Source organism: Balaenoptera acutorostrata, chromosome 17, assembly GCF_949987535.1.
Source record: "Balaenoptera acutorostrata chromosome 17, mBalAcu1.1, whole genome shotgun sequence".
NCBI lineage: Eukaryota > Metazoa > Chordata > Mammalia > Artiodactyla > Balaenopteridae > Balaenoptera > Balaenoptera acutorostrata.
Window position 1 is genome coordinate 48,608,208 of NC_080080.1, and position 19,694 is coordinate 48,627,901.

Genomic DNA, 19,694 nt, shown 5'->3' on the forward strand with positions numbered 1-19,694 from the left:
GCCTCAGCTCCCAGCCCTGCCCGCCCCGGCGGGGGAGCAGACAAGCCTCTCGGGCTGGTGAGCGCCGCTCGGCGCCGAGCCTCTGTGCGGGAGTCTCTCCGATTTTCCCTCTGCGCCCCTGTTGCTGTGGGATCCGCGCTGATAGCCGCGGCTCGCGCCCTTCTCTGGAGTTCGTTTAGGCGGCGCTCTGAATCCCCTCTCCTTGCCCGCCGCGAATCAAAGAGGCAAGAAAAAGTCTCTTGCCTCTTCGGCAGCTGCAGACTTTTTCCCGGACTTCTTCCGGGCTAGCTGTGGTGCACTAAACCCTTCAGGCTGTGTTCACGCCGCCAGCCCCAGTCCTCTCCCTGCAATCCGACCGCAGCCCGAGCCTCAGCTCCCAGCCCCGCCCGCCCCGGGGGGGGAGCAGACAAGCCTCTCGGGCTGGTGAGCGCCGCTCGGCGCCGAGCCTCTGTGCGGGAGTCTCTCCGATTTTCCCTCTGCGCCCCTGTTGCTGTGGGATCCGCGCTGATAGCCGCGGCTCGCGCCCTTCTCTGGAGTTCGTTTAGGCGGCGCTCTGAATCCCCTCTCCTTGCCCGCCGCGAAACAAAGAGGCAAGAAAAAGTCTCTTGCCTCTTCGGCAGCTGCAGACTTTTTCCCGGACTCCCTCCGGGCTAGCTGTGGTGCGCTAACCCCTTCAGGCTGTGTTCACGCCGCCAACCCCAGTCCTCTCCCTGCGATCCGACCGAAGCCCGTGCCTCAGCTCCCAGCCCCGCCCGCCCCGGCGGCTAAGCAGACAAGCCTCTCGGGCTGGTGAGTGCTGCTCGGCGCTGAGCCTCTGTGCGGGAACCTCTCCGCTTTGCCCTCCGCACCTCTGTGGCTGCGCTCTCCTCCGTGGCTCTGAAGCTTCCCCCCTCCGCCCCCCGCAGTCTCCGCCCGCGAAGGGGCTCCTAGTGCGTGGAAACCTTTCCTCCTTCACGGCTCCCTCCCACTGGTGCAGGTGCCGTCCCTATTCTTTTGTCTCTGTTATTTCTTTTTTCTTTTGCCCTACCCAAGTACGGGGGGAGTTTCTTGCCTTTTTGGAGGTCGGACGTTTTCTGCCAGCGTTCAGTGGGTGTTCTGTAGGAGCAGTTCCACGTATAGGTGTATTTCTACTGTATCTGTGGGAAGGAATGTGATCTCCTCGTCTTACTCTTCCGCCATCTTCTCTCCCCCCTGTTGAAGCATTTTTTATCATAGTTGTTTTAAAATCCTTGTCAGATAATTCCAACATGTGATTAATCTAATTGTTGGCATCCATTGATTGTCTCTTCTCATTCAAATTGTGATTTAGTTGATTCTTGACATGATAGATGATTTTTAATTGCACCCTGTATATTTTGTCTATTAATATTAGTAAACTCTAGGTTTTACTTAAGTCATTTGTTTTATCAGGAAGTTGCCACACTTAGGTTTAACATGCAGATCATGGTCTACTCTGTGGGCTGTGTTTCAAATAACAGTTGAATTTTCAAAGCCTTTGTGATGTTATTTTAATCTAATACTTGGCTTCTAGTGCCACTGTTCTTGCTGTCCCTGCTAATGTTACCTGAGATTGTAAAATGTGTTTCTCCAAGCTGGGGGGCCAGGTGTCTTTCAATAGGGGGGAATGTGAGGGGATGGAGGGAGCATCTTGGGCCTGTGGAAATAAAGATATTCCTCAGCATGCATGGTTGTTGTGGTTGGATTCCTTTTGCCAGGACCCCCATCAACACAGGTGTCTCTGGGCAGGAAACAGGAGTCTCAGGTCCACAGAGACAAAGTCAGGCTGCTTTCTGTGGCAGTGTTCCTCTTGCTGGTGCTACCAGACTACCTCAGTATCTCTCAGTAGGGGAGCGTTTTAAGGTCAGATGGGGAAAGAAAGAGCTTTCCTTGACCTATTTTTATTGACAGGGTGATTGTTTCTGCCTACCACTGCTGTTGGGTTCACCTGGTGTTGTCAGACAAACTGTCATCCCATTTAGGGGGAAGAATGAGCATCCCTGGTTTGCCTTCTATTTATAAGTTGGTGATGGGAAACACCAGATCTGAGTTAGTCTCCTCAGCTGGGAGGTGGCAGGTATAATTCACCCTGATGCTGTGTTGCTCCACCAGCCCTAGAGCTTCTAACCAGTTTTCATTCTTTTATTGCCTTTCAGAGTTCTCCTCTGGTTGCTTATTGTTATATTTTCAAGATTTATAGTCATACATATTAGGGAAGATCAGGGAGTAATAGGTTTATACCATCTTTTCAGTCCAGACTGAAAATTTCTTTTTCCAGGGTGCCTTTTCAGGGTGATGAAAATGTTTTACAATATGAATATGAAGGTGAATATACTAAAACCACTGAATTGTATACTTGTATGAGTGATTTTATAATATATAAATTATACCTCAATAAAGCTATTTTAAAAAGAAACCAAGTTTCTTTTCATAGAAAGTTGTTTTGGAATTTGCAAAAAATATTGTATTCCATATTCTACAAGGCAGAAAATCATATTTACAGGCAGGCTGGAAGAATGATTTTACCAGTTCCAGCAGGAGACTCTCAGAGGAGGGTACAGTGATAAAAACATGAAGTATGATAAGAAGTGTTACCAACTTCTTTGACATGTCTCTGAGACATGAGGTGGAATCTGCTGAGATCCACCAAACCCACTGCCCCTTAGTGGTTAATAACTGGGTGACAGATTCAGAGAGAAGTTGGACTGTCACTTACGTGATGTTGAACCATGAACTAAAGAAATTTCAGCCCAAGTGCAAGAAAGTTTTCATTTATTTTTTCAGTGAAAGAAGAATACAGCATAACTTTAAAATATCTTGAAGAATTAATTTAACATTTCACTCATTGATCTAGTCAAGATTTCAAACTGAACATATTTCTTTAGAGGATAAGAAAAATGTCTAGGAAAAAAAACTCCACAAAACAGCAGTATGGAAGAGTATGGACACAGCATAATAGAAGAAAAAGCCCAGTCAGTCTCAGAAAATAGTAACAAGTAAAACTTAATATCTACAAAAAAGAGAGAAGAAGCAATTTATAGGGATATATAAGTAATAAACAAACTGAAAATCTTAACACAAAAAAAGAAATTTAAGCACAATGAGAGATATGGCAGGATATTTTTGGAATAGAACAACACGTTTTCCTTTTTCAAAAGGATCAGCTCTAGTAGTAGAAAACAATATTCCCTGTTGACTAATGCATTTTTAAAGACAAGAACCTGAGAAAGTCTCCTTTACATATGCACTTGGAGTTGATGTATGGTTCATTTCATTAAACAGATGTCCCTTGAAGGGTTCCTTTATCCCCTTGTTACTAATTATTCCTGCCCTAATATGGCATTCTGTTTCTTCACAAGGCAAGAATCTTCTCCCTGGTGCCATCTTCGCCTCTCCCACATTAAGGGATCATGGGAGAGCAGTCAACAGCCAATTTGATGTACCACAAATTGTCCTCATTCACTCTGTTCTATATTTTAATCTCTTCAAGGTGGTTGAATCCATTCTCACTGGTAATTATAATACCAGAATCTAGTTGAAGAAAAATCCACAGCTTTGAAAAGCTACATCTCAGATCAGACTCCTTATATGCTGTGCCATTAATTGCAATTCATTTGATTGTGTTGTGGTGGCAAGAATGGTTTGGTGTGTCTCCTATCGGAAGAAAAATGAGCTTCAGCAAAAAGAGTTACATGTTCATGTTTGTAACATATTTACAAGGTCAATTTATCTAATCCTAGGTAGATACAGTTTGAACATTTTAATGTCCAAGGATCACAGAAGGACAATAACGGTAAGCTTAATGAAGCTGAATGTCCCTGGTGAAATGGTGTGTCTCCTTGTCTAGTGAACCATTCATGTAATTATCAAGGTCATTTGTAAAAAGTCTTTTTTTTTTTTTGCAAGATTGCTGTCCCTATGATAAACTCAAATCTGATCCCTTTGGCTGGTCCCAGGTTTGAAATGTGCCCCAGAAAAACTGACTTAACAAGAGAAGCAGGAAAACACTGATCTGTGTGTCCAGGACCTAGAAGAATCTAGCTTTGTCCTAATGAAAACCAGGCACTGGACCAACTCCTTTTATATTTGGTTTTCAAGAGAATCTGTGTGGAGGAGCCCTGAATGTTTTTAGTGCAATAACAAGCTTGTGTTTTCTGAACCAATTAGTATGTAATTAGGTGTTGGCTAAGAAGGAAGAGGATAAAATGTGGACCTGGTGCAAAGACCTGGGTATAGGTGTGACTCTTGTGTATGCAGGTGGCAAAATACCACTTATTGAGAACTAAATTGAATTTCTAAAACCCAGTAATCTGTTACATGCTAACAGCACTAACCCTTCTGTAGCTTTTTCACATCTTTATTGAAATGTGCTTTTATCCGTCTCTGGAAAATAAAATTGTGTATAGCACATGTATGTTAACATTTTTTCACTCATCATTTTCTAGAAGTTTAAAATTAAGCTAGTGGGGACTTTCTTGGTGGTTCAGTGGCTAAGACTCCATGCTCCCAAGGCAGGGGGCCCAGATTCGATCCTTGGTCAGGGAACTAGATCCCACATGCTGCAACTGAGTTAGCAGGCTGCAACTAAAGATCTTGCACGCCACAACTAAGACCTGGCACAGCCAAATAAATAAATATTTTAAAAAATAAGATAAAATAAAATTAGGCTAGCGATGTTCAGTATGTATTGAGTTACCTATCAGAAGGACAAAAGGAAATCATTAGTTTCTTCTTCTACTCAAACTATATATATATTTCTTTAGGGTCTACTCTGTGCCCTAAAGATCCCTGTCCTCATGGAGTTTTCTTTCAGGCAGCAAAAGCGTTTTAACTCTGCAAGTCCTTCCTGAGGATTCTGGACACCAAGGCAAATATTTTGTTGAAACGGCCCTTCACTATTTCACCTGTTAACTCCTTCTGATCTTTTTAAGCCTTCATAATTAGGAAGATATTTTTAAAGACTATCCTGGCTTTCACTTACTGTCCTTTAGAGAGATACTTTAAGTGAATATTTCCAATAAAGTATAAAATACTTAAAATATTTAAGATAATACTTTACCATTAAACTTTGGTGTAAAAAATAATCTAAATGGATGATGAATGTGGTTGTTCTTTTTTTCCAGGCAGGAAAGATAATTATTTGACTTCTTTGGTTAACCTGATGAGTTTTTGAAGTTGTAAAGTGCTCTATAATGAAGGTAAGCCCCAAATGATGAATAAGTTCTGATACTTTAGTTCTGTTTTCAACCAGACTAATTCAGTGAAGCATCATCCCCACTTCCTATCTCACACTTGCCTATGCCAAATGATATGCCAATGGCAGGAACAAAAACAAAATCAAACCCTTTTATTTATAAGTTTATTTATAAGTTTTATTTATAAGTTATCTGCATATCACTGCCTTTCTTTTATATTCAGGCATCATCAAGGAAACTACATTACCAGAAAATGTTTGTTTTTGCTGTGCTGTGCTCCCTGCAAGCTGAAAATCTGAAACTAATATCCTTTAATACAACATTTGGCAGGAGTAGGGTAGACACCAGTAAAGAGTGTTTATATTTTGCGTATGGTTTTAATTTTTATTCAAGAGTACTTCTTTATTGGGAAGGGAACCAATTTACACATATCCAATTCCGTAAAGAATTGCATGTGAAAATATGGCTTAACTGACATCATAGATCTAAATTATTCCAGTCATGTTTAATCCTTTTTATAAGCTAGCTCTGTGGCAGTAACATCACTGAGCTGCTTATTAAACTACTCTGTGAATACCCTTTCCAATCTAACTTTGTTCTTTCATAAGTTTCTGCTAACTTATTGACTTCCCTCAATCATCACAGTTAACTGCATGTGCACATTTAATTTTTGAGCAGATGGTCTTAATTTTAATATTGTCCTTTGTGTATGAAGGTGATCCTACTGATTGACCAGCTTTGGGGCATATATTTTGATTTTTTTCTCCAGTAATGGGTATAGATTTGTTCTGGTATACTTATGCCCTTGCTGGGTAAAGCTAAGGCCATGAACCAGGCTGACTGACCTCTGTGAGGCACTGCCACATACCACATCATCATGTAGTTTGTTGGCACCATTAGCTAACCTGTACATTAATGGTTACAAATATTGTGTTTCATACCCAAGTCAAAACAGACCTTTGGCGGAGGAGCGGGTGGCAATGAAGGAAGTCTCCAAACGCAGCCTCGCTCCTCTTGGCATCTCGCTCGGGCTTCGGCGAGGTCCAGGGTTGGTGAGGACTTTTGCACACCGCCAGCCATGGTCAAAGTCAGGGAGCCCGGCAGGGGACCTGTGAAGCTGGGGACGCTGCTGCCTACCTTCCGCTGGGAACAGATCTGACCTCACAACCTGCCAGGAGACAAACGGCTGGTCATCCAGCATCGAGTCTACAACATCAGCCTCTGGGCACAGTGGTACCCGGGCTCTGCGCTGGACGGTCGAGGACATGAAGCTGTTTGAGGTCAAGCTCACCTTCTTTGCTCTCCTGCAGGGCCACATCCTGGCCATAGAGATGCTTGCCTCGCTCATCATCTACGTCCTCGGCCCCGGCTGGTGCCCAGCACCCTCTCAACCCTTATCCTGGCCATTCCCCCGGCCCAAAGCTGGTGTCTGCAGCAAGACCTAGGCCACACCTACGTCTTCAGGAAGTCTGGTGGAAACATGAGCCCAGCAGTTTGTGATGAGGCAGATGTAGGGCTTCTCTGCCCACTGGTGGAACTTCTGCAACTTCCAGTACCACGCCAAGCCCGACATCTTCCACAAGGACCAGATGTGACCGTGGCACCCATCTTCCTCCTGGGGTAGTCATCTGTTGAATACTGCAAGAAGAAACTCAGATACTTACCCTACAACCACCAGCACCTGTAGTTCTTCCTGATCCGCCCAACGCTGCTCAACTTGGTGAAATTGAAAGTGGAAAATCTGGCGTACATGCTGGTGTTCATGCAGTGGATGTACTTACTCTGAGTTGCCAGGTTCTATGCCCACTTCTTCTTGTCCTACATCCCCTTCTATGGCCTTCCTGGGGCGCTGATCTTACTTGTGGCTGTCAGCTTCCTGGTGAGCCACTGGTTCGTGTGGATCACACAGATGAAGCATATCCCCAAGGAGATAGGCCATGGAAAGCAACCGGGACTGGGCCAGCTTTCAGCTGGCAGCAACCTGCAAAGTGGAGCCCTCGCTCTTCATCGACTGGTTCAGAGGACACCTCAACTTCCAGATCGAGCACCCCTCTTCCCCATGATGCCGAGGCACAATTACGGCAGGATAGCACCACTGGTCAAGGCCCTGTGCTCCAGGCACGGCCTCAGCTATGAGGTGAAGCCCTTCCCCACCACCCTGGTGGACATCATTGGGTCCCTGAAGAAGTCTGGCGACATATGGCTGGAAGCCTACCTCCATCAGTGAAGGCAGCAGCACCCAAGACCCCGTCAGCCATCAAGCCACCCAGACGGGCTACCCCATCCACCCCACCTCACCCTACCTCAGCCTGGGGGCCCTGCCCGCCCTCCTGGGCCCCCTCCCAGTCTCCTCCACAGCCCTGAGGCCATGTCTCTTGACCCAACGGGACCAGGGCTAGGGGTATGGTATATATGTTCACCCCAGATGGTGAGTATGGCATGCTTTCCTAGAGCAAAAATTTAGGGAAAAATGTTATTTTTATATAAAAACAAACCGATATATATATATATATATAAACCCAACATTTACAAAGCATAGCAGACACTGTGCTAAGCACCAGACATAGAACATTTTCTGAACTTTAATAACCTAATGAGATAGATGGTCTTTATCTCTATTTGGAGTGAGAAAATAGAGGCTTAAGCAAATTAGGTAATTTGTCCAAGGTGATAAGGGGAGTAAATAGTGAACCCAGGATATGAATCCAATATACTGGAGGCCTTAGTTTTAATCTCTACACTAAATTGTCTCTTTTACTGATGGCATACATGAATTTTTGCCCATACTCCATACTCTTGCCCTATAATGATCAGAAATAAACTAAAGCATCTATAGTAGAACTAAAATTTAGGATCCCTTTGATCAAGTAATGAGGATTTATCCTTGACTAGGAGAATCACAAACCCTCGAATCAGACTTCCTCCTAAGAGATTTCTCTCTATAGCCATAGGGAATCTAGGTCACCATGTAGTAGATTGTCCTAATATTTAAGATCTTTTTTGTAAGAAAAGATTCATTAGGAAAGTGATTTACCGAATGGCCGTGAGGGCTCCGTTATATGAGTTACTGCTTCAGTGAGCTGACCAATTGCGTCCTTACTCCTCAGAGGCAGCTTAATTGCTGAAATCTCATCTACTGAGTGTTTAAATCCTGATGTGGAGTGTGTACCCAACAAAAGCAGAATTACCTCAATTTCAAAGATGAGCTTAGTGGGACTTCGACAATTTAAGGTGTAGATTTTTCTACTGAGGTTCAATAAATAAAAACATTGACTTTCAAGGTGTTCTTGAAATGTATATTCCTTGCAATTTTGTGGGGAAATTATTTTCTTTAATTTAAAAAAGTAGAAGATATATATATATATACACACACACACAATATAATACACTTTAAATGAAAAAGCAGAAAACAAAATGATTTCAGAAATTCATTCTTTCTACAGCTTTGAAGGGTTTAAGTTGTTATCAGAGAAAAATGAAAACTTTCTGTGCTTCAGAGGAGAAAATGATCCATCAAGAGCTATAAAAGTGAAATGTAAATTAATTTTGGTTTAGAAAAAAATAACATAAAATATACCATGAAATTTATTTTTATTTGTGTTTTTTGCTTTGTTTTGTTGTTTACTTTGAGCAAGAAACAAAATCACCATTAATTAATTACAACAACTGGTAAGAAATTTTATAGGAAGTAGAAAATATTGCTGTCAGATTGAGGTCTCAGGTCAAATCTTTAACACTTACTAGTTGTGTTACTTTATACAAGTTAGTTAACTCTGTAAGTTTCTAAAAAATTTTCCCCAGTTTTATTGAAATATAATTGCCATATGACATTGTATTTTTAAGGTCTACAACATAATAATTCGATATATGTATTTATTATAAAATGATTATCACAATATGTTAACACCCGTCATCTCACATAATTGCACATTGCAAAAAATATAACGTAGGATACACTCCTATAGAATCTTTTGATGACTAAATTATATTTCACTCTATACGTAAAGGGATAAGCACAGTACACACCATATAGCAAGTGCTCAATAATTGTTAATTGCAATCTTTTTTTCTATCTCAGTTCTCTTTCAGCCAATGAAAGTACAAGTCAGTAGAAAGAAGGAGAAATTGGAGGAGATAACATCAGAGGAAAAGATAAAATGAAATTTTAATCAAAAGTGGTCTTAAAAAATTCAGAAAGCAACAGGAAAAATATGATTTATTTTTATATAAACATAATATTGGTGTTTTTCAAAGCTTTAAGGAAAAGAAAGTTAATTCATTTAATAATACAGCACCCAAAACTCACAAGGGGAGCTAAGCATTCCCAGAAATGAGTATTAAAAGCATTTCAATTTCAACTTAAATAATGGAAGCATAACATCTCCTGAAACCTTTTTTTTTTTTTCTTAATTTCCAACAGAGAAAACGCCAAATTTTTCATTTTGAAAAATATAACATCTGATTTTATAGGGAAAGCTTTCCTACTTTCATTGAACATAATCCACATAACATAGCCTTTTAGGATGCCATTGTTAAATCATTTAAAACTATGTTTTGTTTTCATAACTCTAAGAAAAAATAATGGTATTGTCTTTTAGAATTTTCCTACCATGCCACCATCTGAGTAAAAGATACAGTTATAATTGTAAACATTGTTCCATTACTGAAGAGTTACTATTTGATCTTGGCAAAAGTCACTTCATCATTTTTTTTTTTTTCTGTGTGTTAACTTCCTAGCATCATTTTGGGACTTCACAATGCCTTTGGCTTTAGAATTGGGATTTTTTGATGTGACCAAATAGCAGTTTATATTCTCAGAAAACTGGAATGGGAATATCCTGTAAGGAAAATAACAATGGAATATGATGAAAATTTCTAAGCCAGAAAAGTTCAGAATAATCAGCCTTCCCTCCCTACCCTCCATCCCCCATTTTGCCAATAAGGACTGATGTGTTTTAAACACTAAAGATAGGCAAGTCTTCCACGAACCCTGAATATTTGAAAATTGTTTCTGCAATCTGAGCAGCTGAGCCTTTGCCTGGCCTTCGTAGGGTGAGAGTCACTTGCTCCTAAACTTTTGATGCCAAATTCATTCTTCTTTTTACCTATGTTAGCACAAACAGAAAGTTTGAGACTGTAAACATCTGAACCATTGCCTTCTCTCCTTTAGCTTGGCCACAGTTGATGGGTAGTGGTTAAGATTAATCTAGCACTTCGTCGTGGGTATAGTTGCTTATTATGTAGTAAGTGGTGCTCTGGATACCCTGAGGCTGTGTAGTGACCTAATAGACTAAATTACAAATGATTACTCTAGATGAGACATTTATGGGCTGGTATATTATTTCTACTTCAAAGAGCTACTCTTGACTTACTTACATCATGATTTTCACAGTGGGGAAAGAGCAACCAAATATATTGAGCTAATGGAAGCAAGGGGTATGTGTGTGTGTGTGTGTGTGTGTGTGTGTGTGTGTATGTGTTTACTCTCTGATCTGAGTTTTTTTTTTCCTCTAATATTCTTTGAAACTATTATATCATATTATTCTTCCAGTTGCAAGTACTGTTGGAATGGGAGAAGAGCTATATTTTAAGAGAAATGTTATTAAGTCCTTTATAATAATCTTTTCATTGGGTCATATTCAAAAATCACATAGGAGAGACCTCTAAAATGTCATACTAAGTGGCAGTGCATCAATTAGGGTCATGGTGCTCAGTCAACAAGGTTCTCAGCTGGAATTTTGAAGGTAATTTAATGGTATGTGTGCATAGGTGTAGGTGGAACTAAGGGTACCAACAGGTAGTGGAGTGCTCAGAGACTCAGAACCTATTAACACCCTATTATCTAAGGGGGCAAAGAGAGAACATGATGTCACTAAAGCCCAATGAGAGTTGGACCCCAGGGAGGAGAATCTCTTGATAATAACAACCACTGCCAGAAACCCAAAGTTGAGAAAGAGGGAGCAGCAAAATAAAGCCTATGACCTCTCTTTGCTCCCACTCTTGTATGCCCATCTCATGCCCTCCATTGGCAGGTCCAGTCAGAAGCCAGAAGACTTCAAAGTGCTCAGGTTATATAGTTGGTAAGAGTCAAATACTTGGGGCAAAGAGCAAGGCAGAGAAGGGCAGACAGATTAAGGAGGGGTGTTACAAAATGTGGAATAATCGCATAACCCCTCAGTGCTGGCAGGCCATAGCATTTCCTTTTGGTCCTGCTCAACATTTTTAACCACTTGGGTAAAGAAATAATGCAAGAATATAAGCCCTGTGAAAAATAAAAAGCAGAAATCTGTGATGAATCAACAAGTCTAGATGCAAATTATCTTGACATTCAGAAAACAATACAATGAAATTAAACAGGAAAATTAGATAAGTCCCCTAACTAGGAAATTTTTTGCAAGAGGATAGGGGGACATAAGAAAAGTGCTTGATGGGAGTTCATGTTCTAAAAGACATCAGTATCAATAGATTATGGCTCATGATTGCTTACAAAATGAATGTAATCTGAGGTTGCACTTTTAGCTGCTACAGGGCATCTCTAGATGCTTATCACACATATCCCTCAAACCCAGCTTACAAAAGCCTGATCCTGTTACATTCCCATCTCTTTCCAATACTGTTTGGACTCCTGTGTTCTCTAGGAGCCTTGGAATTATCTTTGGTTTCTCCTTTACATCCTGCATTTAATGCATCAATAAATCATTCTATCTCAAAACATGGCTCAGATACCCTATTTCCTTTCCATTGTCCCTTCCTTTCTCATGCCCTGCTGTTTCCAGTCTCTAGATTCCTATGACAGCCTCTTCATTATCCTGACTTCAGTTCATTTTCCCTGTAGCTGTCAGAGTTGCCGTCAAATAAACAAATGGGCATTGTCAGTCCTTAATTAGAAAAATTCTCTGTTCTTATTGTGGTATATAAGATTAAGTGTGGACTCTTTATTTAGTTATACGAGACTTATCCCAGTCTCATTTCACTAAAGAATCTCTCCCACCACACACAAGCCCCTTTGCTCTAGCCACAAAGAACAGCTGTTCTGCAAATACCTCAAGCTCTTGTGCTTTTGTACTTATTCTCTTCGCCTGAAGTGTTTCTGTTCCTCTGTAGTTCTCACCCCAACAAACTTCTACTCAGCTTTCAAGACATCTCCCAAACATCTACCTCTGATTTCCTTTTAGAAAGAGTTCTCACAGCTCTTTGCTCTAACCTCTGCAATAACACTTACCAAGGTGTTTTAAAGTTTGTGAGTACCTTTCCACCACTTAAATCTAATTCATCTTTACTGCCCTAGCACTCAATAAAATAATTGTCACATGAAAGATAACTAAATATTTGTTGAATTTTCATGCATTAATTAATTAATACAGGTATATTGTTTAGAGTATAGGAGATAATGGTCTCACTACACTTAACATTGGTCAGGTTACATATAGAGTATTTTGCTTGACTTGACCATTTTATTTTAAGAGATATACAGCCAAACTAGATTAAAATCAGAAGAGGACAGATGGTCTAGAGGCTATATTTTATACAGTCTTTCAATTGTTATTTCTCTGAAATAGGAACAAGATCATTTATTCTGTAGTCACCTCATATTCCTAAGCATATAAAAGTATCAGGACAAAAATAATCCTTATGCTATGAATTTGACACCATAGAGAGAATGCATGCAAAGTGTTTACATGCCTGACATAGTAAATATTCAATAACTGTAGTTGTTTTTATTATTGGGATTTTATTAGTAGGCTATAACACATATTAAAATAGTCTGCTTTTTGCTTACAATGTTACCTTTACCAATTTATAAAATAGGAGTCTGCATAAGACACACATACCAATGCATATTATTAACTTTTGGTTAAGAACAGTACTTTTTGCTCAAATAGATAAAGAGCAGAACAGTTCTAATGTTATCCTATCCCTCTTCTTTTCAGGTTGGATTGCTCTTAAACCACCCAGATATTATGACTTACCTCTGTCTTGATAAAACTTCTTTTAATTGCAAGCTACAGAAATAATATACTCAGCATAGCTAATACAGTAAGTGGAATGCACTGGGGGAGAGGGGACACCAGGGCTTTGCCTGAAATGTGAGGTCAGGCAGCACAACCAGGTTTCATAGGAAATCTGCTCTCCATAGCACTGTGGTCATTTCTGATTGCATCAGTTGATTGTTTTCAGACTCCAAGATGGCTTTAGTTACTTCTCATGCCACATGATGGAAAATGACTCCCACACCTATGGAGTTGGATTGCTTCCCAGCCCAGTGTACCAGGTAACAGACTGGGTTCTCCAGGCTCCAATGGCATATTCCTAGGAATGAAGATTTATTGGCTTTGTTTGAGCCAGTTGTCTCTCCATGACCAATCTGCTATGGCCAATAACAGAGAGACAAAACATTCTATAGGCACCCATTCCTGTCACTGTAATTTTCATTGAAGGCATGTGTAGGGTAGCCAGACATCTCAAATCTGTCTGCTCCACAATGCAATTGCCCATGATCCCCAAGGCAGGAAACTAGAATCTGATTTTTTTTTTTTAATTTCATGCTTAAGGCATTCTTTCTCAGGTCTAAATTAAATATTTTCTGTAGTTTAATAACTTAAGTTCTTTTTCTGTTCATAGTGCACATAAAATTGCCTGGTTATGTTAAGTCTGCATAATAATCTTTCAAACGTGATTACCAGTTTTGTTGCAGCAAGAGAATCTGAAAAATTATCTTCATTTACATTTCCAAATGTTTAAAGATCATGATTGTAGAAGTGTACTAATTTGACTGTCCTAAGTACCTCTCTAGAGATCCAGGGGACAGGGATGTCATTTGTTGATATCTGGGAAGGGAGTGGCACTCTGAGAAAATTGTCTCTCCATGTGGAGGAGGCCATAAGTTTTACCCAGATGGAGTCTAGCTCAGCTGCCAAGAAATGTAAAAGATAAACAGAATAGAATTTTAAACAGGAAAAACAGTGATCCTCTTTATGGTGATAATTGGAACTGATGTTGTGTGAAAGAATAGAAATTCTGATAGTGTGGGGCAGAAGGATAAAGTGATGTGTTTGATACAAAGTTCACTGGAGTGATATACAGTCTGGGATCCAAGTAGGACTGACACATAAGACAGATTGGCCTTACATAAACATATAAATTGTCTTAATATTCTGGCAATAAGAGCTTAAGACAGTTCCATTAGAAAAGTCATATTTGCTGAGAAAAATTAATGCAAGACTTATAGTAGTGAGAAACTGTAGGAAGCAAGAATAGATTCTCCTGGTGCAAGGAGCAGTGGGAGAACCAGCTTGAGGTGAAGGAGGTATCTGCAAGGTCCAGGAAGGATGGTTTGAAAGCACTGATATACTCATGGACCAGAGAAAAACATGTTTTCATTCACAGTCTTCCAGGAAACAGTGTATTCCAAGACGGCAGAACTTGCAGACAGAGTACAAGCAGCAAGAACTGCTGCATGGGGGAATCCTGAGACTGTTACAGACACCTTGTCAGTGGTTGGACAAGGTAAGGGCAGGAAATCCCAGGAGTGATGTCAGAGTTCTAATTAGACCTAGCTTTGTCCAGGCTAAGACAGATTCATTGACTTCCATGAGTCAGCCAAAAATGGAGGAGGGGAAGTCAGTTAGTACTAGACTAGCTCCAGACTTTGCAGTGGTAGCAATCAGATATTTCCAGGCTATTCTAGATAAAACTTCATGAACTTAAGTGTTACTAGATATCTTTGTACCTCAGTGTTCTCATCTGTAAAACTGGGACAGTAATAATGCCTAACTCATAATGCTATGAGAACTAAATGATACGTAAATTATACATAGTAAGCAGAATGCATATATATGGGGCAAATAAGAGACAAAATTTTAAATCAGTTGTAATAAGTATGAGAGAGAAAATTCAAACACAAAACTTCTTTGAAATTGTAAAATTTTTCTCCATACATCTTTCCCATTTACCTAGTATTTAGATGGGACAAAACAGAAATGGGAATCTCAGAAATGATTTCTAAAGAAATAGGCTCTCTCAGACATATTTATTGGGAAGAAAATTAGTAGAAACTTTTGAAGGGCAATTTTATAATGTTTTTCAAAATTTTAAATGCATATGCATTTTTGATTGAGAAATTTAGCATTTAAAATATAATATAGCTAATTTACAAGACAAATATAATACATAAGCATTTTCATTGTAGAATTGTTCTGCAATAAAAAATACAAAAATCATTTTTGCCCAAATAATAATCAATTTAAAATTGGTTAAATAAGTTGCAGTACATCCATAAGATTAAATTCATTGTAAAAACTAAAATGAATCATGTAAACTTCTACTTCTGACCAAAATAGAGTAATAAGAACTAGATTTATTCTCCCACCTGAAACAAACAAAAAACAGATGAATATGTGAAACAATGGTTTGTAAGATATTATGCACCAGGCAGTGAATAATAGTGATCCCTGAGAGAAGGGAACAAATGAGATGAACACTACTATTACTTCAGCTTACTTCCTTAAGAGAGTGTTCAGGTCAAATCCAGGGAGGGGAAACCCAGCAAAGCCTGATGGACTATTTGGGTTAAGGAGATATTGCTGAGAGTTTGGGAAGACCAAGACAGTGAGAGTTCACAAGACAAAATACTGGAATAAAGAGAGATGTATAGAGAGTTCTGCAAAAGTTCTTCAAATATTCAGCTGAGTAATCCTCATCACATGCATGTGAGGAAATGGTCAGTGCCTATACCAAGAAAGAAACATATGAGAAACTATCAAAGTAACAACATGTTTGTATAGGACTAAGAATAGTGCCTTTTTCCACCAGCCAGCATGGAAAACTTCAAGATTCACAGGGCACTGGGTAGAGGACGCAGAAGCATCTCCTGGGAAGTGTGGAATCATTAGCCCTAGACTTAGCAATTGAACTTCTACAGATGAAGACTACAATGTCTGAGAATTTTTTTAAAAAGAAATTATCAAAAGAGATTAAATTCAGATTAGACAATACAGAAGAAAAAAAATAGTTAGCTTGGAAACATAGCAATAGAAACTATCCAAAATGAAATGCAGAGAGAAAAGTAAATAGATCATGAGTGAGCTGTGGAACAGCTTCAAGCAGCCTGACGTACACGTAATTTGAGTCCCTGAGAGAAAGGAAAGGGCAGAAATATGTAAAAAATAATGGCCAAAAATATTCCCAATTTGATGAAAAGTATAAACACACAGATCCAAGAAGCTCAATGAACTCCAAGTGTTAAAAACAAAAAGCATGAAGGAAACTATACCACAAAATAACATAATCAAATTGCTCAAAATCAGCAGCAAGGGGAAGTTTTGAATGGGGTGTTGACCAAGATAGAGACAGAAGAGGCTCTTGAGCTCCCCTTCTCTCACAGATGCACCAAATGTATAGCTATATAGGGAGCAATTATCTCTGAAAGAGATCTAGAGACTAGCTGAGTGACTCCTATATATCAGATGAATAAGAAAATACCCACATCAAAACAGGTAGGACAGACTGACACATTCTCTTGCCATAAACCCTACCCCGGGCACAGTGCCATACAATTGGGAGGAAATCCCCAACTTCCAGCTTCTCCCTAAAAAGCAGAGTTTGGACTCCACCTATAGTGCCCCATCTTTAAAACAATCAATCACTGGAGGAATGAACTTCCAAAACATCTAGCCCTGAAAGCTAACAGGGCTTGTGTCTATGACATCCACAAGACTATAGCAAACAAAGAAGCAATTCCTAACGGGTTGTGAGCACTCAATATGGCTATTCCTCCAGGGTTCAGCACAGAGGAAACAGGCAAAATCACACATCCCCCGGTCTTTCCATAAAAAAGTTTAGCTGCATACTTCAAAAGCTGCTGCCTGAGGGCCATGCTCTAATTTAGCTGGCACTGGGGGCCTTCTCTTTCCAGCCTGCTCCAAGTTGCCAGTATCTCTCTGGCAGAAACTTGTACACATGAGTACACCCCCGCTTTTATGGCTGCTGCCCAAGGGACAGATCCCTAGGTCACCTGGATCTGACAGTCAACAGAGCTTCCATTCACAAGTCCCACAAGACTGTGAATAGCAAACAAAAAAGCAGTTCTTAACTGGCTATCCCACCAGAGCTCAGTGCAGAAGGAGCAAGGAAAAACAAGCATCTTTCAGTCTTTCTGTAAAGATGCTTATCTACATATTTTAAAAGATTCTGCCTGAGAGCCAGGCTTCTAATTTAGTAAGCATCTAGGGGCTGGCTGCAATCCTCCCCAGAGATGGAGGATGCCAGTGGACACTTTTCCCACCTTCTCCCACCATCTCACTCTAACACTAAAACCAAGTCAACAGTATCTCCCTGAAAGAAGTTTGTACACACTTCTGGTGCCCCAGGTTTTGTGGCTGCTACCTTAAAGATGGGTCCTTGGATCACCTAACACTAATAGCCAATGGGACTTGCATTCACAGGACTGTAGCAAACAAACCATTCCTAATGGCTGAAGGAGTATATCCCACCACCCCCACCATGTAACTGTGGATGAAAAATGGTGCCTGCCATATCAGTAAATAAAGGATGTTTCAGCCATCATGCCAGTAGCCATTGCAGCCACCCCCAACTATGCACACTGAAGAGATTCAGGATGGAATAAAGCTGACCCTAGACAGTTAAGGTGCATATCAAAGGAAGGATTTCAATGAACCCAGACTCTTTCATCTTCTTGTACAAAGAAAAGTGCTAAATTCATTAACTTGAGATGGCTAGTTTTCTTTAATTAATAGTAAATTTTGATGTTCCAGCCACCTGAGTTTTGTTGAAAAAAACTCATACATATCCTGGCTCCTCCCTTTCCTCTTTGGAGCAGTCCTTCAGAGCTATCTGAGAGGCTGTCTTCCAGGCTTAAGTCCTCAGTTTTAAAACAAATAAAACATAATTCTCAACTTTTTTAAAAATTAATTTTTATTGGAGTATAGTTGCTTTACAATGTTGTGTTAGCTTCTACTGCACAGCAAAATGAATCAGCCATACATATAAATATATCTCTTCCCTTTTGGATTTCCCTCCTACTTAGGTCACCACAGTGCATTAGGTAGAGTTTCCTGCTATACAGCATGTTCCCATCAGCTGTCTATTTTATACATAGTATCAATAGTGTATATGTGTCAATCCCAATCTCCCAATTCCTCCCACCCCACCTCTTTTCCCTTTGGTATCCATACATTTATTCTCTACATCTATGTCTCTGTTTCTGCTTTGCAAATAAGGTCATATATAACATTTTTCTAGATTCCACATATGTGCGTTAATATATGATATTTGTTTTTCTTTTTCTGACTTACTTCACTCTGTATGACAGTCTCTAGGTCCATCCATGTCTCTACAAATGACCCAATTTCATTCCTTTGTATGGCTAAGTCATATTCCATTGTATATATCTACCACATCTTCTTTATCCATTCCTCTGTTGATGGACATTTAAGTTGCTTCCATATCCTGGCTATTGTAAGTAGTGCTGCTATGAACATTGGGGTGCATGTGTATTTGTGAATTATGGTTTTCTCTGGGTATATGCCCAGTAGTGGGATTGCTGGATTTTAGGTTGTGCAATGTTTTTCACTCAACACAGCTATGCACCCAGGCCCAACAGAGAGGGAGCAGGTAAAAATGCCCTTCTCCTAGTTTCTATATAAGAGGGGCTTAACTACATACTTTCTCAGCCGCTGCCTAAGGAGTGCTTCTAATCAGCCTGCATCTAGGTGTGGAGTGCAGTCCTTCCCTTTGGGACTCTGATGGGTCTTGGCACACCCTCAAATACTGGGAGCAACTAAGAACAAAGAAGGAGTCTTGGACAACCATAAAAGTTTGAGAGACAACTAGGAGCTTGGGCTGGGCTCCAACCAGGATCATCTCCTACATGAGACCACTTTGCTAAGAGTGGAGAAATGCACAGAAACCAACACAGACTCAAGGAAAATGATGAAACAGAGGAATATGTTTCAAACAATAGAACAAGGTAAATCTCCAGAAACAGATCTTAATGAAACATAGATAAAGACTTGAATTTAAGACCTGAAACCATAAAACTCCTAAAAGAAAACATAGGGGGTAAGCTCCTTGATACTGGTCTTGGCAATATATATATATATTTTTTAATTTGACACCAAAAGCAAAAGGGACAAAAACAAAAATAAACAAGTAAGACTACATCAGACTAAAAAACTTCTGCCCAGTAAAGAAAACCATCAACCAAATGAAAAGGCAATCTATGGAATGGGAGAAGATATTTACAAACTACATATCCAATAAGAGGTTAATATCCAAAATATACAAGGAAATCATACAATCAATAGAAAAAAATTAAAATATTGGTAAATGATCTGATTAGACATTTTTCTGAAAAAAAGACAAATAAATGGCCAATAGGTACATGAAGAGGTTCTACTAATCATCAGAAAAATGTAAATGGAAACCAAAATGAGACAGAACCTCAGGATACCTGTTAGGATGGTTGTCATCAAAAGGATAAGA

At 39.9% G+C, this 19,694-nt stretch overlaps 1 pseudogene; it reads left to right on the forward strand.

The window, feature by feature from the left end:
- The first annotated feature begins 6,270 nt into the window (after positions 1-6,270).
- LOC103020421 (fatty acid desaturase 3-like) lies at positions 6,271-7,419 on the forward strand (annotated as a pseudogene).
- Positions 7,420-19,694: the final 12,275 nt, after the last annotated feature.